General features: G+C 32.2%; 1 long non-coding RNA gene across 1 annotated transcript; it reads left to right on the forward strand.

The window, feature by feature from the left end:
* Positions 1-235: 235 nt before the first annotated feature.
* LOC123654645 lies at positions 236-21,736 on the forward strand. Its single transcript, XR_006743258.1, has 4 exons — positions 236-246; positions 9,647-9,657; positions 14,148-14,150; positions 21,535-21,736. It is a non-coding gene; the product is annotated as an uncharacterized LOC123654645 (long non-coding RNA).
* Positions 21,737-25,964: the final 4,228 nt, after the last annotated feature.

Here is a 25,964-nt window from a genome sequence, read left to right on the forward strand (position 1 = left end):
GGCTTTCGGTCTCAACTTTACAATAAAATAAAATTTTTGTCATGAAATTTGTTCACAACAAAAGCATAAAAAAACGTGCCGGCCATCATTAAAAGTTGTTTCAGTCCATGAACTACTATATATATACGACTATTCCCATATTTATTTTAAGTTTCGAATATGATAACGCGAATATTTTTGGATGCTTCAATAATAATAGAAGCTTTTAAAGGTTTAAAATTAAAAATCAAAAATAGTTTTACCTAAGTAGGCTCAAAAACCATTTTTAAATTTTAATTTATCAGTGTGATTAATATTGTTTCATGAAAAAGTTATAAGTAAAAGTTTTTTCTCGTCTTTTTGAGTGTTGGAAAACAATTTACATTACATTAGGTTTAATAATTTTAGAAGAATTTTCGAGATTTGAACATTTTATACTACGTATTAGTCTACGTGTTCTATCTTTTTAAACGGTTTTTTAAACGGTTTTATTTAGCTCACCCCGTTTGTTTTATTTTTTATTATTCTTGGGTCAAATTTAGTAATTCAAATTTCACCCTCTTCCTGTCAACCGATTAATCTGAAATTTTGTATACACTTTGGATTTTGGTGACAATACAATTATGTTTATTCATTATCATTATAAATTCAAGATGGCCGCCGCTACAAAATGGCGGATAATTTATGTTTTATTAATCCCATCAATATGGGTATCAAATGAAAGGGCTCAACAAGCAGAATACAATATACTATAAAAAATTGAAATACAAGATGGCGGCCGCTACAAAATGGCGGATAACGTAGGTTTTATCGATCCCATCAACATGGGTATCAAATGAAAGTGCTCAACCAGTATAATCAATGTACTATATAAAATTAAAATCCAAGATGGCGGCCTCTACAAAATGGCGGATAACTTAGGTTTTATCAATCCCATCAACATGGGTATCAAATAAAAGGTCTCAACAAGTAGAATACAATTTACTATGCAAAATTGAAATCTAAGCTGGCCGCCGCTACCAAATGTCTGATAACAATTTTTTATCAATCCCACCAATATGGGTATCAAATAAAAGGGCTTGACAAGAAGAATACAGTGCACTATACAACCTCAATATTTAAGATGGGCCTTGCAATAATGAAGCACTAAATGAATTAAACAGAATGCGAAATAAAAACTAAAAACTAGAAAATAAAAATAGGTAAAAAAACTTTTTAAGTTAAACGGTTTTATGTTAAACATACATTGCAATGTTTAAGATAAATGTACTAAAAACCAAAAAATAATAAAATAGATACAGTCGTGGGAATTATAAACATATGCATAGACTAGACTAAAATAAAACCGTGGGGCACGTCAATTGTCTACAAATTATCGACTTAATGTGCGATAGAAGAATCGTTTAATTCGTCGTTAAAATAGGCAGTTGGCCCGCAGACGGTGAGGAAATTACTTACTATTTTCTTGCTCATGGAAATTCCAATAGTTATACACTCCATGTAAATAAAAGAGATGTTTCAACTAGTTTATCGTTGGACATTCACACTGCTGGCTGGCGAGGAATCGTTTCACTGCTCGTAGTTTGTCTTTAATCGACAAAACATATGATAAAAGTACTACTCGCTCACCACTATGAAACCCTAAAACTCGCTTATAATCGAGCTTGCTAGCTTGTTTCCACATTCTAGCCCTACTTATCACACGTCCATCGTTGTCGGTTGAACAACTGCCTAATTATAGTGTAACATTACAAAACAAACATTTTAATCAACGATTGTAGACAATGGACGTGCCCCACGGTTTTATTTTAGTCTAGTCTATGCATATGTTTATAATTCCCACGACTGTATCTATTTTATTATTTTTTGGTTTTTAGTACATTTATCTTAAACATTGCAATGTATGTTTAACATAAAACCGTTTAACTTAAAAAGTTTTTTTATTTACAATGTAGTGCTATCTTCAAATGTAGCAGATTAAATTGTTCGAGATCAAATATATATATACATATACGAGTATTACGAATATATATATAAAGACTTAGTGGGACTTAAATATTTTTGATTATTGTTCGTCACTTGCGTCACCACAAAATGTATTAAATTCTTATAAATGTATAAGTAAAATTATTTTATACTAGCTGTGCCCGTGACTTCGTTCGCGTGGATTTTAACAAAAAGTTATAACTGAACAGTTCGCAGAATTATAAAATAAATAAAATTCTCGTGTCACAGTGTTTGTAGTTAAACTCTTCCGAAACGGCTTGACCTATTCTCATGAAATTTTGTGTGCATATCGGATAGGTTGAGAATCGAACAACATCTATTTTTCATACCCCCTAAGTTATAAGGGGGGGGGGGGGTTAAGAGGGTTAATAAAATATTATGACACTTTTGTGTCCATATCGGGTAGGTCTGAGAATCGGCCAACATCTATTTTTCATTCCCCTAAGTTATAAGGGGCGGGGGGTGGGATTCAGAAGGTTAATAAAATATATGCCAAAACAACGTTTTCGGGGTCAGCTAGTAAATTTATAAAATAAATGTCGCCTAAGTTACTCCTTATTACACCAGCTGTCTGCCAGTGAAAGTCCCGTCAAAATCGCTCCAGTCGTTTCAGAGATTAGCCGGACCAAACAGACAGACGGACAGACAAAAATTGTAAAATATGTTATTTTGGTATATGTACCGTGTATCCATTTGCATTTAGTAAAAAGCGGTCATTTTAATATTACAAACAGACACTCCAATTTTATTAATTTGCATAGATTTAATAGCTCTCCTCGATACGATATATTTATTATTATATGTGACTATATTTTATTATATTATAGAATAAGCTTTAGAAATCTGTTCAGCGCAGTAAAAAACAAATATTGGAAACTCCATTGATTTATTACTTTTCAACCGACTTCCAAAAAGGAGGAGGTTCTCAGGTCATCTGTATTTTTTTATGTATGTCATCTCAGAGCTTTTTGCTGTGTGGATCGATTTCAAGTTTTTTTTTTCAAATCGAAGGTGGTGCGTATCATGTGGTCCCATTTAAATTTAATTGAGATTAACAAGCTATATCTAATAATGCGTAGTTGCTTGACTATTTTTTCGTCGATCTACGTTTGTATTATATCGCATAACTTTTCACTGGGTATAACGATTTTGATGATTTTTGTTTAATCGAAAGCTGATGCTTGTTTTGTAGTTCCGTTTAAATTTGGTCGAGATATAATGCGTAATCTTTGATGACGCGTATTTATGTGAAGGTAAGCGTCGTGGTTGTAACGCTTTATTGGGTTCCGGTAGATAGCGTTATTAGAAACTATTCAATGATGTTACGCGGCCGGATCTACTATAACGTAGTGAGCTATATTATCCACTAGAGGGCAGTGGCAGTTTATTGTTTACAAATAATTTTGATGATACTTATTTTTCTGTGCTGAATGAATGAATTTAATCCATAGCTAATGCTTGTCTTGTGGTCCCATTTAATTTTGAACTATTTATGTAGTTGAAGTCGGTTTTTTCCTTTTGCGAGAAAACACAATTATAATTGTTATTAGTTTGTTTGTTGCCCTACTCGCAAAGAAAAAGAACTATGAAGCATAACACTATTTATACTGTATTGTTCCTTTTGTACAAATGTACAAAGTTCATCGACCAAACGTAAAGCTCGACAGATGTAAAAGATTATGTATTTAACATAATAGGGCACGAATATCCCACTAAACTTTAAGCAAAATATTCGTTAAAATCGGTAAATAACGAAGTTAAAAGCAAATGTTGTATCCTTTGTTCCCTAAAGTAACTAAATCCTTTGTCGACAGTAGGCCATTAATAAGCTTTTACTTATGGCTATTGAAATAATAACCGCTGTCATTAGAGAATTTAGACCCGGCAGCATCGTTTAATATGTATAAGCGACATACTTGAAAATCTAGAGATAATATTATAATTTAAACTAACCACATTGTGATGAGTAGTTAGTTTGTTCAATGCATATATACATTCATACTCGACCACTTTTTGTCAGATTTGAACAGGCTTTTCGGGGCTGTGGGTTCGATTTCTGCTGTGTGGTTACGGCAGTAAAAAATGTGGCCACTCCCTCTCTTCCCGTGGGTATCGTAAGAGGCGACTAAGGGATAACACAGTTCCACTACCACCACTATACTTGGAACTTGAAAAGCCGATCGACAGCGGGATAACCACCCAACTGCTGACTTTGAAATGCATGGGCCGAAGATGGACAGCAGCGTCTTCGGTGCGACAAAGCCAGCCCTGCAGTCACCAACCCGCCTACCTAGCGTGGTGACTATGGGCAAAACACGTGAGATCGCGCCAACTTGTGGAGGTCTACGACTGATGTATGCGTGTGTGTGTATGTGGGTTCAGGTTCTGGCCGAGTTTGGATGTAATATTTATATTTATTTCTATATTATTTCTATTAATATTTAAATATCAAAAAATATTTAGTTATAAAACTCGTTTGTTACCTATAACACAAGCAGTTTTAGTAGTAGTAGTTTTGATTAATATAGATTATGTAATTTGACTATGTATTGTGAATTTTTAGTAATAACTTAGTTTTGTTTTGTTAAATGAAATAATGGAATTGAATGTGATGTCAATTTTTGTATTGTTATCTTCATATGACATGTATTTAATACGACAACGACACTAACGCATTAGGATAATATCTAATGTTAGGTGTATGTTGATGGAATAAATAAATATTCAGCAATAAGTTGCTTACCGTAGGAACAGATGACGCAGTGTGTAATCAAATTAGTTTATTCTATTGACATCAGAATATCTTAGTATAGTTTTTAATTTAGTAGGTATTCATATCTTTTAGAGGTTCGGTGCTGTGAAATGAGTATGAGAGCGTTTTTTGCTGGCTGCTGATGTGGATGTAGAGACAGATTATTTTTTTGCCCGCTGAAAATGATTCGTTTTATTAACGGACGCTTAAATTTCATGCCGTTTACAAAATTTTATCTTTCGTAAGGAAAAATAACATTTTCTAAATACAAAAGAATAGTACTAAGTTGTTTTTAATTTTATCCATGAATTTACGTAGAAATATTAAAAAAAAAGTGTGTTTAAGCTCCGAGATGAGACTGGAGTTACTTCTTATAAAACGATTTATGGATATTTAAAAATTAAAATGTTAAAATACTAAATTTAAAACATAAATCCACAATACCATCTCCTTTGCCCCTAGGTTGCCTGGAAGAGATCGCTTTTCAGCGATAAGGCCGCCCTTTGACCTTATGATACTCTGTTAAAATCAATCTGATATGTATTATTTCTGTATTAGTGTACAATAAAGTGTATTGTTATGTTGTGTTAAATAAATTGCCGCTATTTGTAATAGTACTGTAAATGCTGATATACTATTATACCTTCATCTCGCTACAGCTAAAAGCGCTGTAAAGATCTCTCAGTGTCACTGCTATTTCACACGATTTAACTCCCTATTTGTGAACATCGCACACAAAGCCAGTACTGCAGTTACCAACCCGCTTGCCCAGCGTGGTGACTATGGGCAAAACACATGAGTTCACGTTATTTTTGGCGTAAACTTGTGGAGGCCTATGTCCAGCAGTGGACTGTATAGGCTGTAATAATTGGTTTTCGTTGCCCGATATCGTTTCTAAAGGAGTAAACTCCCATATATACTAGGACGATAATATACCTATTGGGATGGACTTTTTTTACCTACACGTACGTAGACTGCCCACGTAGCTGGTTCATCCTAGAAATACTTACGAAAAACGCATTAATGAGTAATTATTATAGTTTTGATAGCCGCTATGTTGTGAATAACTTATGATGCTTTTTGGTAATGTCGAATAATTTATTTCTTTTCTTATTTTTTAACCGACTTCCAAAAAAGGAGGAGGTTCTCAATTCGACTGTATTTTTTTTTTTTTTTTTTTTTTTTTTTTTTTTTTTTTTTTTATGTATGTTACATCAGAACTTTTGACCAGGTAGACCGATTTCGACAAATTTTGTTTTAATCGAAAGGTGGTGTGTGCCGATTGGTCCCATTTAAATTTATTTGAGATCTAACAACTACTTTTCGAATTATATCTAATAATGTGTTTTTACTTGACGCTTTTTTCGTCGACCTACGTTGTATTATACCACATAACTTTCTACTGGGTGTACCGATTTTGATAATTCTTTTTTTGTTGGAAAGAGGATATCCCTAGTTTAGTACCATGATAAGGAAACCAGGATCTGATGATGGGATCCCAGAGAAATCGAGGGAAACTCTTGAAAATCCGCAATAACTTTTTACTGGGTGTATCGATTTTGATAATTTTTACTTTAATCGAAAGCTGATGTTTATCATGTGGTCACATATAAATTTTATCGAGATCTGATAACTACTTTTTGATTAATCTTTGATAACGCGTATTTACTTGACATTATTTTCGTCACCTTACGTTGTATTATACCTCATAACTTTTTACTGGGTGCACCGATTTTGACGTTTCTTATATAAATTAAAAGCTACTATTCGTCACGTGGTCCCATTCAAATTTAATTGAGATTTGATTAGTAATTTGTGAGTTATATCTAATATTGCGTATTTACTTGACGGTTTTTTCGCCACCCTACGTTGTATTATACGTTATATCTTTTTACTGGGTGAACTGATTTTGATCTTTTTTGTATAAATCAAAAGCTAATACTTGTCATGTCGTCCGTTTTAAATATGATTGAGATATAATGAGCAATTTTTGAGTAATCTTTGATGACACGTATTTACATGACGATGTTAAGACGACTGTGGTCATGTTCAATACTTTGCCACAACGCCATCTATGAAAATTTAATGAAATTACTTCGTTCACTATCGATCAAATTACAATATTCCACTAGAGTAGAGAGTAGCAGTTTATTCGTTATAAATATATTTGAACTTTTAATTTTTGAGTTATCGCTAAAACTGGGTATTTACTTGGCTATTTTACGTCGACCAACGTTATATTAACCTCATTACTATTTTACTGGGTGGACCGATATCGATGATTCTTTTTTCAATCGATAGGTGGTGCTTGTCATGTGGTCCCATTTAAATATAATTGAGATTTGACTCGAACTTTTTGAGCTATATCTGATATGGCGTATTTACTTGACTGTTTTTGGAGTTTTCTCCTTAAGAATCGATTTTCATTTAAGGCCCCGGAATGAAAAAATTGAACAGTAAAATCTACTGAACGAATGACCTTGTTAGAGATGGCGTTCAGACGTTTTCTAATAACGCAATTAGGTTCCGATAGATGGCGTTATTGCATTCATTTATTTACAATTTGATATAGTAATAATATATTTCTTAGACTAGTAAGCCTTTTTGTGCCTATTTAGACAGTTGATCTGAAGGGGTAAACTCCAGTCGTGCATCGGAGCTGTGTGAAAACATGAACATTACATATTTTTAATAAAAAAGACATAAACCGTAATTCAATATAAATCCGCTTCAACTAAAAAACCCGACGTAATAAGCGATGTCAGCGCTTCGCGCGAATCGACGACGGGCCTTTTATGAAGTTTCTGCCTACAATCGCTAACAAAATGTTAGAAATAACAGTAGAACATTATATAATTCTACAATTTTATAATGTCGCGTTATGTGGAATACGAACAAAGTATTACTATTTTTTCGTCGATCTACGTTGTATTACTCTTCGATGTAATTGAAGTCGGTTTTTTTTTTCGTTTGCGAGCAAACACAATTATTTAAAATACAAGTTTAAAACTTTTTACACAAAATTATTATCAGTTCTTTAACATAACTACAAAATTTTTGTGTTAAACTTAATCTTTTTATATACATACATAAAATATATTTTTAATACTAAAAGAACGTTTTTAAATTTGTGTCTTAACAAACTATGTCTTGTCTTGTTTTAAGTATATTTTGGAACAACAAATTTTGTTTAGTTATTATAACTTTAATATTATTGCATAATTTTGCTTGGTTACTTTACAACCGTATTTATTAAAATCTATTTGTAATCTTATTTCTTAAACGGTAATAAATAATAAAAGTTCTACGACTAGGGCATCCCGTGAAGTTTTATTTCTTGAGCGACACAACACAAACACCAAGCACGCCCGGCCACGACAAACATCTCAATTGCCTACACAAACATTATATGTATGAAATATATGTGAAATGAATTATATGTATCATGAAAGCAATCCAACCAGCGAATGCTAACAGAACCATCTGTGTGAAAAATAATATTCGTAATGAATATCTAGAGTGTTTAACCTTTACTGTTGAATTAGCGTTTACCATGTTATCTGGGCCGTGCAGTGAAATTCAGTCACGATAACACCGTGACCGTTAGCTTGACGTGCTCTCCGTGATACAGTGGGGAAAGCCACACAGATTGACACCCAGACAGGAAATTAATTATTGTTAAAATACAAATATCCACCTTGCGCGGGATACGCACTTACGATCGCCGGTGCTTAGGCACCCGCACAATACATGCGCAAATACAATAAGAGCGGTTGTCAAAGGATATTGCAGATAAAAAATTTAAAAAAATTTAGTGATTCCATAAGAACCTTTCTTGTATAACCTATATGACAAAGTATTCTCAAGTTATGGTGTGACCAATAGAAGTAGCGATTCATTTTTATACACATATTAGTTTTACCTCGCGCGTAGCTAAGTTTTTTTTTGATACCAATATGAAACCTTTGTGGGCTTCATGCACAACACTTTGCTTAAAGATCATGACATTATCAAATGCACAGTTTATATTATTATTTTAGTATATTCTACGAATTACATACATACCAATACTCAGTTTTATATACATAGATAGAAAATAGATACATATGCCTCCTGATTCCTGGAACAAAAATGTTCCCCATTAATTTAATGTTTAAAGGATTTCTATGAATAAATTATTTGGTAACACAAAATACTTATACGATTTATACGGGTGTCTCCTACTAAGTCCAGTCAAAAGGTTCTTTGATTATAAAAAGAAGCTTTTACCGCCGATGTTACAACAATTGGATTTCAAAAGAAGGGTTTTATGTAAACATCGGATATCGCGTATAACATAAAAGCGTCTATGATATTTTGTATAAGACGATCAAAATACGAATTATTCATGGAATCGTTGTCTACGTTAACTTGACTTCATTTTCTTCTTATTTATAAAACCGTACATATAACATTCGGTAAATGTGTCTTTATATTTATATGTAGCAAAAACAATTTTCGTATTTGAAATAATAATGTTTGATTGACTCTATTAAAATAGATTTATGGATGAGATATTCTTACAAGCATGTTCATACTTGTAAACATTTGACGTGAACTGCTAAAACAGACTGCAAATAGTATACTGTTTAACTAAGGCTTACCTTGTAGATATTAATATTTAGTTTAAAACGAAACAAATTACATGAAATACGCAATTATTAAGGAAAACTTAAAAAACACGTAAGTACTATTTGTACCATTAATTACCCAAGCTACATGTTCAACGATAACCATTATACAATTATTAAATAATTTTAAAATGTGTCAAGGGATAACTGGGTTAATGTTAGGTATGCATTGCTAGCACATGGTTTAATTGGCATTAAATTTATTTTTTATGTAGCTGCTCACTGGAATGTGGTAAAGGTAAAGCTTTAGTTTTAGTGTCAAGTATCTCGTTATTAGATTTTACATCAAATTTATACGAATAACGATTTTTTTCATACATAAATACGTACTTAATTTATTTATGTAGTCTTTTTATACTTTTTTACTTTATTCACGTCAAAATTTTAACACGGACAAAGTTTTTGATTATCATTATATTCAAAATTTTACTGAGGTAAAGCGCAGGAGGACATATTCTGCTCAATATCTGGAGCAGCCTGTCTGGGGAAGTACGTCAACCCTACAGAAGATCACAGCTGCATAATAATGCTTTCAAGCAGTGTTGTGTGCCTGTTGGTAATTAAGGTGACTCCTGCTCCTGAGAGCTCCTGGGTATTGGAGATTAGGTCGGCAACGCGCTTGCGATGCTTCTGGTGTTGCAGACGTCTATAAGCTACGGTAATCGCTTACAATCAGGTGAGCCGTAAGCTTGTTTACCAACTTAGTTACATATATAAAAAAAATACTCCTCTCAATTAATGTTGTGTCGATGTGGTGAGTAAAGTGTTTCTTGAGTCCAGTCTTCCAGAGTTCCTGAAGGGAGTCGGGGGTAGCGTCGGCAACATATTTGCAACCCTTATGGTATTGCAGGCGTCTATACTTTACGATAAACGCTTACAATCAGGTGTGCCGTATACTTAACTACTAGTACTTGTATTACTTGTTTTTAACCGACTTCCAAAAAAGGAGGAGGTTCTCAATTCGACTGTATTTTATTTTTATTTTTATGTATGTTACATCAGAACTTTTGACCGGGTGGACCAATTTCGAAAAATTTTATTTTAATCGAAAGGTGGTGTGTGTCAATTGGTCCTATTTAAATTTATTTGAGATCTAACAACTACTTTTTGAGTTATATTTAATAATGCGTTTGTACTTGACGCTTTTTTCGTCGACCTACGTTGTATTATACCGCATAACTTTCTACGAGATGTACCGATTTTGATAATTTTTTTTTTGTTGTAAAGGGAATATCCCTAGTTTGGTACCATGATAAGGAAACCAGGATCTGATGATGGGATCTTGGAAAAATCGAGGGAAATTCTAGAAAATTCGCAATAACTTTTTACTGGGTGTACCGATTTTGGTAATTTTTAATTTAATCGAAAGCTGATGTTTATCATGTGGTCACATATAAATTTTATCGAGATCAGAGAGTAATCTTTGATAACGCGTAGTTACTTGACTATTTTTTCGTCGATCTACGTTGTATTACTCGTCGATGTGATTGAAGTCGGTTTTTTTTCGTTTGCGAGCAAACACAATTATTTAAAATTGTATTATATTTTCAATAGATAACCTAAACGAATAAATTACCGGCGTGTGAAAAATTATTAATACCAAAATTATAGAGTAATGTCATACACGAACAAAATTTTTATCCGAGGATATTTTGAAATCATTTCAATACCAATAAATCGACGTTTATCATTTTGATCTTACAAATGGCTCAAATGAAACTAAAATTTATTTATTATAATTACTTGGAATACCTTTGATTAATACAAAATGTAAAATTAACGGACAGTATCTTGTCTATCAGAACGTTTTGAGATTTTTAAAATTTTATTAAAACAGAGTTAGGTATTTTGTTTTCTTAAGTAGGTAATAAGAAAAAACAGCATCACAAGAAAAAAGAGTATTTATTTGTAACCGCAATGTCTTTTTTTGTGAAATAAGTTAGCAATTGAATTTTGGGTTGGTGTTATCTCTTAATATAATTTTTGTAATGTCAAAATACCACTTCCCAAAAATACCATTATAACGTTATTTTTAGAAATAAAAATAGTTAAACATTCATTAAATTAGAGTAAGCGTTTTAAATCATAATTTTTAGGTAACGCTGTTTTTTTAGATAACTACTAGTTTTCGTTAACTTTATGTTCGTTGGTGGATTTTATTACGAAGTTTAAAACTTATGAAGAACTTTCTATGGAATTCTTTATAAAATTTTCGTTTCATTTTAAAATGTAAAGTATTTTTAACTCTTTACTTACGGCTCTTTGACACAAAATTGAAGCACTTACGAGTATTTTATAACTTTTTTATGGATTATTAAATTTTAGCATGTAGTTTTGTGCATTTCATAAGGTAATAAATAACATTAATTGTGATTTATGGTTGTAATGTAAATAATTTTTTAAAATATTTGAGTAAAGATATTCGAATAATTACAATTATATTTCTATACTTATAACTATTAACATTAACATCGTTTGAAACTTATTTTAAGATAACTAATCAAAAACATAATGTATGTGTACTATTGTCGTAGTGGAGATAATGATATCGTAAATACGTAGAAATATTCCCTTCCAGGTAGGTACTATTATAATTAATATGATTTTAAATATAATTTTTATTTAAAGATCAGAATGTAATTTTGGTCGATCTACAAAGCTTTAAGAAATAGGTTTCACCAAATGTGTAGAAATCACAAACGTCCATTTATTTTTGTAAATATCTGTAGCGCTCCAGCATTTTAAAATTTCTCAAAGTTTTAAGCATAGGCAAAGGTTATAACTATAATAACACTTAATGAACTTTAACATCACTTAATTTCTTCTTATAACTTGATGACAAATTAAACCAAAAAAATTAAAAGTAAAAAACCTTTTTAAAAAACAAGCTTTTATTGAATGTGCTAAAGCGAACAAAATAAATATTTATTTTAAAACTTTTACTGTCTACTTATAAACTCATTAAATAATTTATATGATAGAAAAGCGTATCGCGAGATTTGAGTACTCGAGTTCCTTAGTTTGTAAATTTAATAGTTAAAATCAATCACATCAAGTTATTTAATTTACTTGTGGCCTACTATGTGTACAAGTAAATCTCGCAACAAGCTTTTATAGCTTGGTGAGGCCTATGTCCAGCAGTGGACTGCGAAGGCTGAGGTGAAATATAAATATTGAATTTCATAAAAAGCTCCACTGGTTACCAATTCGCCTACACCGGCAATCTTACGTAGATTGTCAGTTCAACGGGCCGAAGGACGTCCCACACTGCGTTTGCCAAGACGGGGTCTCCACTGTCGGACACGTCTGCTCCAACGGCCATCAGTTCTGTAACATAGATGACCATCCCACGGCCACTTCAACTTGCTAATTCTATGGATTACAATCATTTTAATATCATATCAAAAATCGACCGTTCCAGCGGGGATCGAACCTGCAGCTCCGACTGGCCGTGTTGGTGCTCTGGCCAATTAAGCTGTGGAACAATGTACTCGCTAGATCGAAATTTTCGATATGATGATTTTATATTCGGTCTAAGTGTCCGTGGCGCCGTCTATAGTGAGTTATTTACAGAAACCCGGACTATTCAAAGTTTACAACAATTACAATACATTTTATTACAATTTACAGTTATTACAAATTATTTATTATTAAAATACAGTTTATTACAATGAAAATTTTTGACAGGAGACCACACCATGCTATTTTTAATTTGTGCGATTTTATTTTTGCGTTACCCACACATTAGGAAATTATAAACATTTTAATATCATATCAAAAATCGACCGTTCCAGCGGGGATCGAATCTGCATTTTCGACTGACCGATCTATGGATTATGTCGGTTACTTTCGTTCTCTTGCGGATAGTCTCATTTCTAATCCTATCTTTGAGAGAAGTATGTATTTATTAATTTGTATGCGGGTATGTAATTATGTGTATATGTTTGTACGTATATTTGTGCGTGTAAGTGAATTCGTAATATTTTTCAAACAGATCAAGAGATTCAGAAAAAACCTTTTATTGTTTTTTTTTTGTTATTACAAATTACAATTATTACAAAATCCTCATGGGTGCACTAACCTAACCAAACCGCCAGTGCCCACGCGCCGGAGGTAATGGTGGTGTGTCAGATTCCTACTAACTAAAAAACCACCCCGTGTGAGCAGACCTTCGCTTGAGGGGAGCGAGATGAGGTCCCGTTAGCATGCATCACCTCACCGCGGTGGTTGGCCCGAATGAAAACATTCGGGCTCCGGCACCTAGAGGGGTGGCACCCACAAGAATACCGCTCCCGGCACGCTCCGCTCTCGCGCTACAGGAAGGGCGAGCGAAACTACCCGCCCCGTAACTCTGCTGGTTTTGGGCATTAATGCATAAACCTACCTCAACGTTGTTTTGTTGAGTGGTAGATAAGGCTGTAAGACTTTAAGTCCACTTTTTGCGCAACATGTTATATTTATTTGTGTGATTAAGTTTAAAAAAAAATTAAAGTAATAACAACATTTTTCCTACATTTAAAGAAACAGAAAAATATATACGTGAATTCTAAATTTAAAAAATAAACGTCACTGCATATATTGTATTATTTATAAAAAATACCTTTGTTAAAAAGCCACAGTATTGTTATAACGCAAGTTATGACAAAAAAATTTAATTAAGGAAATGAATTCGAAATGTATGAGACGACTTTACTGTGAATTGAAGACAGCGCGAATGCCAGACTTTCCGGCGGATCAAGCCGGTTTAATCATTGCTTCCTTCCCCACAACTGAGACGAAGGGCAAATAAATTATATATGTTGGAAGAAATAATAACTTACTAATCGACTCATGTCTTATTCGTTTTTCTCTTTAATAGGAATTAGCTCAACAGTAACAATATTGTATTAAATTACAATATCATTATTTTAATTATATAATTTTTCCCTAGATCTAGCACAAGATCATTCCTACATTATTAGAACTTACGTATATTTAAACATGCTTAATATATGACTCTGAAAGTAGTAGATAATCTATCGAGCTGGGGTCCGGCTGCTGGTCGGCCTCATTAATTCTCTCGACAAACACTGCCCGGTCAATGTGTGAGGATGACAGCACTCGTTTGTTATCCAAACGTGACCACTGTTATTATGACCTCTATAGTTATTATCGTTCCATCACAGACAATATTTTTTTGTCTTTGACAAATAACTGATGAGGAATAAATGAGGCTGATTTATATATTAGTATCAAAGTAGATTTGTGGACCGTAATCTTTTAAGAATATTTAAAGTTGTACTCTATTTATTCAATAATTCAAAAATAAGTATAGGAAATAGTGGTAGTAATTTGTATGTAAATATGTTTCTCTATATCTCTCTTATAATAAAACTTTTTTAGTAATCAGACCTATTCTGCACATATATATATATAAAAAAAAATGGTCAAAAGCTTTTTTTTCATGCGTCAACATCATCGTTATCTGTCTGTCTATATCTTGGCCACGTTTCACGCCAAAATTATCGAATGAATTTAAATAGAACTGTGTATGATTTGAGTACATCGGTACTACAAGCTATGATACAGGGAATATAAATAAAAATTACTTTAAAAGGTGTTAATTTTATATCCTAAACTCTAAGATAGTCCTCTTAAAAGATAGGAAAAAAGTCAGCAATAAATAAATGCCATTATGCCATTTAATCTATTCTATTTCTCGTTAATAAAGACATTATTTAATAGAACTTTCCGGAAATATTTCGAGGTCTTTGTTTTGTTAATTTTAAAGTACTAAACTTTTAGATTCAAATAACTCGAAATCCGAAATGTTCAGAAACCTTTGAACATAGGCCTCGACTTAAGCTGGCGTACAAACCTTATCTTACAATCTTGTGAAAGGGAGAGCAATCGCAAACAAAGTTACGTTGTGAGATAAGTTAATTTAGAATATAAATAGAATTATTAATTTTAATTGTACGTATAGTATATAAATTGACAATAATAAAATAAAATAACCACATTCACTGTCATCGTTCCGCCTATCCGCAGTGGATTATGATGGATTAAGCTCCAATCCTTCTCGAACACGGAGAAAAAGGCCTATGTCCAACAATGGGATGTTACTGCCTAAATACTATGCTACGCTACTATTATCATATTTTGCATATACAATAAATTACATAGCACTTTGAGGTGCAGTGCAGCCCTGCACAAAAGTCCTGGTGTCCAAGTTTCTTAGTAGGAAGACAAAAATCACAATTTACAAAATCATTATTCGCCCAATCCTGATGTACGGTTGTGAGGCTTGGACACTTACACTCAGAGAGGAGAATAGGCTTCTGGTTACGGAAATAAAAATTTACCGTAAGATCCTAGGACCAACTAAAGGGTAAAATGACAGCTGGCGAATAAAAACTAATGCGGATTTTTCAAACCTGGTGTCTGAGTCAAACATCATTGGAGTTACCAAATCTCATCGGTTGCGGTGGATTGGGATATGTCGAACGCATGGAGGAGAATCGAGCAGTAAAGAGAACGTATCTGGGTCGACCAACTGGGCGTAGACCGATGGGTCGCTCCAGATACCGCTGGAGGGACGTGGTTGAAGCAGACTTGAGTGATATCCAAGCCAATAATTAATAATTGGCAGGAAATCGCGCAAGATCGTGCGAAGTGGAGAAATCTTGTATCGGAGGCCAAGACTCACTTCGGGTTACTGAGCCAGATGAGTTTGTTAGTCAATAAATTACGACGTCGAACTACTATATATACCTATTATATATGCCGTTTAATTACAAATTTAAAAATTTAATTATTAAATGAATTTACGTTTAAATAAGGTACTTGTGTAATTTTAAATATTTTAATGTGCAAATTAATGTTTTCACCCATATGAAGTATCAGTACGCTAGTTTGACAGTCTGACTTTTAAGCAGCGTTAGCAGATCAATAAAGAGGTAGAACTTTCTAGTTTTTGTCATTTATTTATGTGTTTCTGAAATATACTTGTAAATTTTTAGCTAAAAATATTCATTACGAAAAAAGTTACACCCTGAAGACACCTGCCTCGAAAAAATGAGCGCTCGCGCTAAGAAATAATAGTACTCGTGAATCAGCTATTGAATAATGAAATTATTTATAAGAATTTCAATTAGGGTCACATGTTGCAGCGGCATCGCGTGGCTACGCGCGGCGTCAGCGGGTCCTTCGTAGGCATTGCATGTTACAAGATACACATTTTGTAAATAAATAAATTGTATCTATCTGATCAGAAGTTTCATACTAATTTTTTGTATATGCTGAGGTTTTGGAACCTAAACTAAGACTAAAATAAATTTCACCACGTGACTACACCAATTTTTTTCTTGACTTGTTTAAACTAGTCAGTACTTCTATAACAACTCCGACACTTCCCTCTTCTAATGTCTGTATTATATTCAAATTTTTAAAAATTACATTACTACCATAATCTAGATATATGAATAAAACAATTCATTAATTCAATCATTAATCAACAATTATATGAAAAAAAGAAATTCAATTTTTAAAATTTATTAACCGGAGAACCCCCTTTAACAACAGTGGAATTTGAAGACCCTCTCTATTGCTAACTGAAAGGTAAATAATAATTAACTAAAGGCTTAGATCAGGGTCACACCCTCCTCATAGAATCTGACACATTTGATGTTTATGATGACAACCTCTTAAGCCTAATAATATTATGGTTTCATACTTAGCTATACTTACTTAGGAGGGTGAAAGTTAATCCAATATTTGATCATCAGTGAAGTGAGAAAAAGTGCTTATGTTGTTGAATACAGTATGAAAAATAAAAACAGTGGCAACAAAAATAACCATAGAAACTATCTATTTTCTTCTATATTTTAAGAGATTAAAAGTTTCTCCGAAACAAAGGGTTGTTTTCGCATGTTGCGAGGCGTAATGGTCCCAAGGTGACAAATTAGAGGTCGCGTCCGGATGGTCTCACTTCTAAATTGAGGATGTCTTCAGCCAACACGAAGATAGGATCATTACAAAATAACAATGACAATTTCCTATCATTTATGAAAAAATGTTTTGTGAACGTGTTGAAGATAAATATCCAAATCTTTTGTCATAAAGTTTTTAATTAGCTATATTGGAATAATACCTTTTTATTCAAGTCACTTTAAAAGAGAGATCAACAATTTGGAAATTTTATGTACATTAATTTTATGTAACCTATAAGACATTAAATACATACACACACAGAGTTACAATTAACAAATAAATATAAATTTTAAAAATATTCTTCTAAAAATGTTTTTATAAACAATAATTCATCGAAATTTGATTATTATTTATTTTGAGATTTCTAAGTAAAATTTTATTTAATTTAGCCTTATTTTACAAAGTTATTTTTTTTAATTAGTCATAAAATCAATTTTAAACATTTTTTTAATATTTTAAAATCCTTTATAATTAAAATCAATTTTGACACATTCATGATCACGATGCCCGCAAGGAAAGGTATGAAAATGTTATTATAGTAGAAATAAATTCCTTTTCATAGAATGGTTCTATTTCTGAATAAAAAGAAATTTAATTAAGTAAATGAGTTACGAATTCGTATGTCGTAAATAACCAGACAAGATTTGTGTTGATATAAATATTACACGTGACATAAAAACATTGCTTTGAAAAGGAAGATCAGAGATATGTTTTTAGTAAGTTCTAAGAAGGATTGAAACAAAATATTGTAAAAGGTTGACACTTTATATGTTATTATGTTAAAAACTATTTGGCAGTGATTGGTATTCTTGTTAAAGAATCTCGTAAACAAGTAAACTAAACGATAGGTAGTCCCAACAAAATAGTTATTGTTATAAATATCTTTTACATTATATGAACTATTCCCCTTGCTATTTATTTATTTTTATTTATTAAAACTTTATTTTACACAAAAAAGAAGATACATTTTAGAACGATTAGATACTAAAACAAATAGTGTATGCATAGGCGGCCTTATCGCTTATAGCGATCTCTTCCAGGCAACCTTTAATAAAAGTAGTATAGGAAAAATATGTTGGTAATAGTGCGCAATCAACAACGCAAGTTTATTACACATAATTAAATCAATTTATAATATATATATGTTAATAATTAGTTATATAATTCAATATTAATATATTTAAACAGTATATACCTACATAAACATATACATACATAATATGTAAATACATACAAAATATATTTATACAAAAATACAAATAAAAAAATATACCAATAGAATACATATATTTAAGACTACGTAAGAGTGCTGTGTGACACGTGTTCAAGCAATCGACTGAAACAAGTACTCTAGGTCATAATATGTTTTTCATTATAGCATTTTTAAAGTAATAAGGAAGTTAATTATTTTATTATCTATATTATTAAACACATGAATATATCTTATTAACCATTTAAAATAATTTCTATGTCAATGCCTGTTTAATTATTACAATTTAAATATCTGCTTATTATAAAAATCAGATAAATAAACAAGAATGTAAAAGACGATCATTGAAACGATAGCATTTTTTATTCACAATGCATTCAGCCTGTAACATCCCACTGTTGGGTAGAGGCCTCTTTCTCCATGGAGGAGAAGGATTGGAGCTTAATCCAACACGCTGCTCCACTGCGGGTTGGCGGCTATATGACAACCAGGACCACCGGCTTAACGTAATCTTCAAGGCACTGGGGGAAACTGACAAGGACAGACATCTAAACCGAAAAAAAAATTGTACAAATACAAATAACCATCCCGAGCAGGAATCAAACCTGCAAACTGTCGGTGTTTTAGGCGACTAATCGCACTACTACACCAGAGCGGTTGTTTTTTTCATTGCTTATAAAGAAGTAATGCTTAATCTGCATCAAAAATTTACATTTTGTGTATACGAATTTTTCATCGAAAATATATGAATTTATATATGGTTTCAGCTGTTGACGGAGGTAGGTATATGATACCTGTCTGTTAAAACATTTTCGGGAGATTTTAGATGTTTGCATTTCACCGTTTAGAAAATAAAAATTAAAAGTTCTTATAAAATGAGTAAATTCATTTGCGAAATAATGATATAAAACAAAAAAGAAATACAACAATGATGTAAGTCGATTTATTCGGATTTATTTCACTTTACAATTAAATATATGGTTTCAATTATTTCATTTGTTTAGTATGGAAAAAATTTAAAGCGGCTAATAAATTAGACGCTTTCCACAAAAAAAGAAAATACCTTTTAAGATTCACAACGACTGTGTATTCTATTTTGTTTAATTTATATTCAAAGCACTTAATTATAAATGTATATATTTCCTTTAAACCTTTCGCTCTATAAAGATTACAAGAAATTCTTACATTAACTTGTTATTATAGTAAAAGTTTAATTACTTCTAATTCAATAAAAATATCAAGTTGAGCGATAAATTAAAATTGTGATTGTGAAATTTGTAAGTTTTAGTCTTACTTCATTATTCATTAAGACAATTTAGCGTTCGGTATCCAGTCTTAGATACTAGTTCCTGTTAGTTTAATTTTTCTCATAATTTAATAAACTTAAGCCGTTTTATTACTTATCAGATCGGACAATGCTCCGTTTACATCTGTATAATGCTTTATAGCACAAAACTTATTTCAATAAATAATAGTTGTGTGAATTATTCTTCATTATTAGATATATAAATAATATGCTTTTGAGAATAAATTTGCATACCCCTTTTAACTTCTGAAGTGAGATGTCACGTACAATGCGTTATATACGGTGCGGTGGGGATAGATAATTCATCATTACCAAATTAAATAGGTTAGTTGTCTTAAGCTTTCGCTTCAGCCTGTAATATAACATTGCTGGGATATGATATGCCTCTTTCCTCATGTAGGAGAAGGATCAGAGATTAATCCACCACGCTGCTCCAATGCGGGTTGGCGGGTATATTAAATATTATGAGTAACGATCGCTATCAGGTGTACATGATAACAACCGGGACTGACGGCTTAACGTGTTCTCCGAGGCACGGCGGTGAGACCCACAAGGACTGCACAAACACACAGACCACAGCAAACATATAGTCTTTACAAATGTTTGTCATGTCCGGGGATCGAACCTGTAACCACCAGCGCAACAGCCACAAATCAGTGTTGTGACCGATGCGCCAAAATATTGCCTTAAGCGTTTCATGCATATTGATCTTCTTCCTTACACAGTATTTCTAAGTGAATATCTTAAGGTGCTATCGTCAAACAATAACAAATACCTACGTGCGAAAACAAATCCAAGCACGGGTCTTACACCGATGACAACACTTTCTTGACGCTATAACGGCCAATTTATGTCGCTAAGAACGCCTACACAACTGAATTGTAAGTTGTAAAATAAAAAAGTAGTAAAACATTTATATCTATGTATAAAACATTATTATATTAAATAAATTTCATGTTTCTGAATATTAAAAAAAATACTGTCAGGTGTCACTATACTTACTACTTTAGTAATTTAACAACATAAAGTTATTACATTTTATATTTAAAAATGTACTATATGCTGGCGGTTAGTTTGGACATAGCGAAGGCCTTTGATCGGGTGTGGCATAGGGCACTTCTAACAAAGCTACCATCCTATGGGCTTCCCGAGAAACTATGTAAATGGATCACCAGTTTTTTGACAGACAGGAACATCAAGGTCGTTGTTGATGGTGCATGCTCGGACCTCAAGTCTGTCAACGCAGGCGTTCCCCAAGGCTGTGTACTATCACCTACTTTGTTCCTTCTGCATATCAATGATCTATTACAAACTAGTGGCATTCATTGTTATGCGGACGACAGCACCGGGGACGCCTTATACACAGGCCGCCCTAATATTTCTCGGGAACAAGTCGATGACTGTCGGAACAAACTTGTGTCTGAAATCGAGTCTCTTTTAGCCAAAGTCTCGCAATGGGGACGACATAATCTGGTCCAGTTCAACCCTAATAAGACACAAGTTTGCGCGTTTACCGCAAAAAAATCACCCTTCGTCGTTCCTCTCAAATTTGAAGGCACTCCCCTAACAGCCTCGGCCAGTATTGGGATACTAGGCGTCGACATATCGAGCAATGTGCAATTTCGTGGTCATCTGGAAGGAAAGGCTAAACTAGCCTCGAAGAAACTTGGTGTGCTCAGTAGGGCGAAGCAGTATTTCATGCCCTGCCACCGCCTACAATTATATAAGGCACAGATCCGGCCCCACATGGAATACTGCTCTCACCTATGGGCTGGGGCGCCCCAGTACCAGCTCCTTCCATTTGACCGTGTTCAACGCCGAGCGGCTCGAATCGTTGGCGATAAGATTCTCTCCGATCGGCTCGATTCTTTGGCGCTGCGTAGAGATGTCGGGTCACTCTGCATCTTCTACCGTATTTACCACGGGGAGTGTTCTGAGGAACTGTTCGGACTAATACCTACGGCAAAATTCCACCACCGGACATCGCGTCAAAATTCAAAATTTCACCCACATCACCTCGATGTCTGGAAGTCTACGACAGCTCGATTTTTGCGCCATTTTCTGCCACGCACGACCCCTCTTTGGAACCAGCTGCCACCTACGGTATTTCCGAACAAATACGACCTAGGGACCTTCAAAAGAAGAGCATATTCCTTTTTGAAAGGCCGGCAACGCGCCTGCTAATCCTTGGATGTAGCGGGTGTCTGCGGATGTTGTTTTTCACTTACCATCAGGTGAGCCAACTGTCCGTTTGCCCCCTCTTCTATAAAAAAAAAAAAAAAAAAATGCAAAGCAAGAAAGTTTTGCAATAAAGGGAATAAAATAAAAATAATAACTTCCCTAAATTTTTAAGTATAACCTTCTTTCGCCAAAACGATAGGTAGGCTAGTAAATTTTGAGCTCGGGCGACGCGACGACTTCGAAATAACTGATTTAAAAGAATAAATCATAAAAGCTTGTGGTTTTAAAATGCGGCACTCTAGTGCGTAAATACAGTATAATCATAATTATTCATTACACTTTGTTTATACAAATTAATTCGGAGTTTGTTTTGATTATTTACTCAGAAGATGAAAGATATTATCTATTTGAAGACCTAGAGTAAAAACAATCTTAAATAAGATCTCATTTTTTGGTCAAATTCTACGCGCTGTTATTGTAGAATCTAATTATCTTTTGTGTGTATTTGTTACTTTATATAACAGGCGTAATAACACAATTTCTTTTACTTTTTAAATCCCCGTTGTCATGTTATAGGAACGTTCTGATGTTAATATACGAAAACAAGACCTTCATCGACTCATGTTTTAATGTAAACATTTATACTTTTTGTTTGTGTTCCATTACATAACAAATTAAAGGTTTTGTAACGTATTGTGTAAATAAATTAACGGAAATAATGTTTTAAAATTTACTAAATTGTTTATTCTAACTGTCCAATGTGGTAAATTATAAATACCTACTATTTTTTATTAAAAGCATATAAAATACAATGAATACGTAATTAACAAAAAAAAAACAACTTCTCATTAATTTCATTTTTAAATTAAACAGTTTAATATAATTATCATAGGTATATCATCACTCCGACAACCAACCTATGATAAATCGTTAAATTCAAAATAATGTCTTAATTAAGCGCCATTATAACAATAAAAATCAGTTTCATAATATTATTTTCGTGTCCATAGAAAATAGGCTAGGTAGGCTTCAACACAATCTTTGCTAACTTATTTGATTTTAAACGTCAATCAAGAAAAGAACGTTACAAAATCAATACTACATGGCTCTCGAAATTTAATTAAGCTCCGTTTGATACCACAATCCCACCAAATTTCGAGAAAACGTAGTAGGTTCTATGTATTTAAAAAGGATAAAGTCATTCTTCGATGTAACGATTTTGGGTCTTTGGGTCTTATTAATGTCAACAGTTTCAGGTGGAAAATATTTATAGAAATAAAATCCCCCCCCCCCCCACAAGAGCTCTAGTCACCATAATCAACAACAGGAACACAACACTGCTTGAAAGCAGTATTATTTAGCTTTGATCTTTTGTAAGGTCGAGGTACTACCCCAGTCGGGCCGCTCCATATTTTGAGCAGGAAATTACTGCTGTGCCCTACCTACCTCAGTACTTATTCAGGCTATTCAAATCTTGATCTTTTTATTTGCTCGTTATTTTAGTAAGATTTATTGATCTAATGGCCAAGCTAGATTATAGCTGTTATAATGTTTTATATACTTAATTAAAGTTCATAATATGATATATATATATATAATATAAAAAAAACAACATATGTATAAAACATTATTATTATTTATATATATATATATATATATGTGTATATTTGTTTAATATAATAATGTTTTATACATATGATGTTTTTTTTTTTGTTAATATACTATACTATAATCGACACAATACCCTAAATTATTATTATATGGTTATTCACAAAGACTTTTTCTAAAATCCTCAATCTTTTGATTTTGAACAACAATAAAGTTATTAATCATTTTAACCTTAATCAAAAAGTCTTCTTTCACTTTCAATACATATTCATTATATATTTTTAGACTGTTTACGACAGCTTTTCTAATTTCAACTCAGTATTTAGAGCTGAAATGACATTCTTGTTTACTCTGGCTCGTATTTTTATAATTTGACGGCGTCAGTCATATCTTGGAGCGAATAGTGTTGATTTATGGTGAACCACCCATGTTGCCTCACCAAAATAAAATATCAGAATAAATGGTAAATCAACTACTTATATAACTGCTGCTGGTATACCTACTTGCATTTAATATTTTATTTTTGATTTCAAGTTAATTGATTTATAGTAATAATAATGTATTCTTTATTGTATACCAGGAAAAAAATACAGAAGCAAAAAAAAATTATAAAGGCTGCCTTATTGTTTTGTATCTTTCTCTATATGTGTCTGTATTTCGATGTATATTAAGAATAAATAAATAAATAAATAAGTATAAAACATTATTAAAAATTATATTAAAAATATATTTATATTACCTTAATATCTTTCCATAACTGTTTATATTAAACAAATATTATTATTGTTATAAAAATAAATTATTATTATTAAAATAATGGCTTGTCAATCTCAGTAATAATTTAGCTTTATATAGGTAAGATTTTTTCATGTAGAATAGATTCTATATTAGAACTGTTAATTAATTATTATAATTAAATAACGAAAATTTAATTTTAAAAAGTGGTTCTGAGTAATGGTTTGAGTAAAACCTTTATGATCGAAAGCATAAAACCGCACTTGAATAATTCGGCATCGGTTTCATTACATAAATCTAGAATGGGTAATTTTTTCCGCGACAATTAGCAATAATCTGTTACCAATAACAATAAATTTTTCGAGTATTATCTGAATACGAAAATGTGTTTCGTATTGTACCCTTTTTTCATAAAATTGAGACACGTTTTATCAAGTTATGTTAACAATATGACGCTGTTATTTTATGTGTTTGTTCCTTGTTAGTAATATAGGTATGTATGTAAACAGATTTTAATGTAGAAATTATATTAAACAATGTAAGTAAATAATTAAAGTAGCGATGCCAAATTAATAATTAAATATTAAGGAAAGGTTCACAATATATTAATTAATAAATTTACAATTTAGAAATGCTTTTCGTTACCTCTAGACGACCACGTCATACTGCGTTAGTGTGAGTGGGATACACTCAGGTTTGTTGTTTACGAAGATACATAATAACGGTGCGGCGTTAAGCGTATAAATTAATTATTCAGAAGCAAATTCGGCAACCACCTGATCTCCTGCTAAAACAAGTCTGCGGGTTTAGTACAGTACTTTCAAAGCAAAATATTATGTTATTTAATTTTTTGCCTTTCAGGAATTACGCTTTTATTTTATATTTTATGTATTGTTTCTATGTTATAATTATTAAGTTTTACTGTTCATTGTTAGGTCATACATTCATACTAAACATACGTCACATAATCTTTCATGAAATTAAAAAAGAAATCCATTTTGTTTTTCAAAAAAGTAGTGGATAGCTTTTCTCGATGTGTTTCAGTTCTAAACTATTTTTCAACTGCAAATAATTTCAATATAAGGAACCGTTTTGTATGGATGAAACAGTTTGTTTGATTTGTGAATTTGATTTGTGATAGAAAAGGCAGAATAGAAAAGTCAGAAGTTCCTATCTTCTATCTATCTTCAATACCTATTGTAATAAATGTAAAAAAAAATGTGAATTGTAAAATGTGAAACGTAATCTCTTTGTAGCGTAAAATGTTATTTGAAAAGTTAGAAAAAGTATAATTGAAAAATAAGTTAAAAAAATTTTATGATTATATATTGTTTTCTAAAGTTTATGCGAATTTCACTCATTATACTGAAACAACTTTTTCGGATTTTATCGCGGTTTATGAAGTTTTTAGATACCCGACGTTTCAGATACTTTACTGCAACCATGGTCATGGGAGGACTTATACCTATTAATTTTTATTAGAAACTATTTTTAATTCATATGCTTTAACAACAATAATAGCTTAAATCTAAATATTTTTTTAAT

This window comes from Melitaea cinxia, chromosome 6 (assembly GCF_905220565.1).
Source record: "Melitaea cinxia chromosome 6, ilMelCinx1.1, whole genome shotgun sequence".
Taxonomy (NCBI): domain Eukaryota; kingdom Metazoa; phylum Arthropoda; class Insecta; order Lepidoptera; family Nymphalidae; genus Melitaea; species Melitaea cinxia.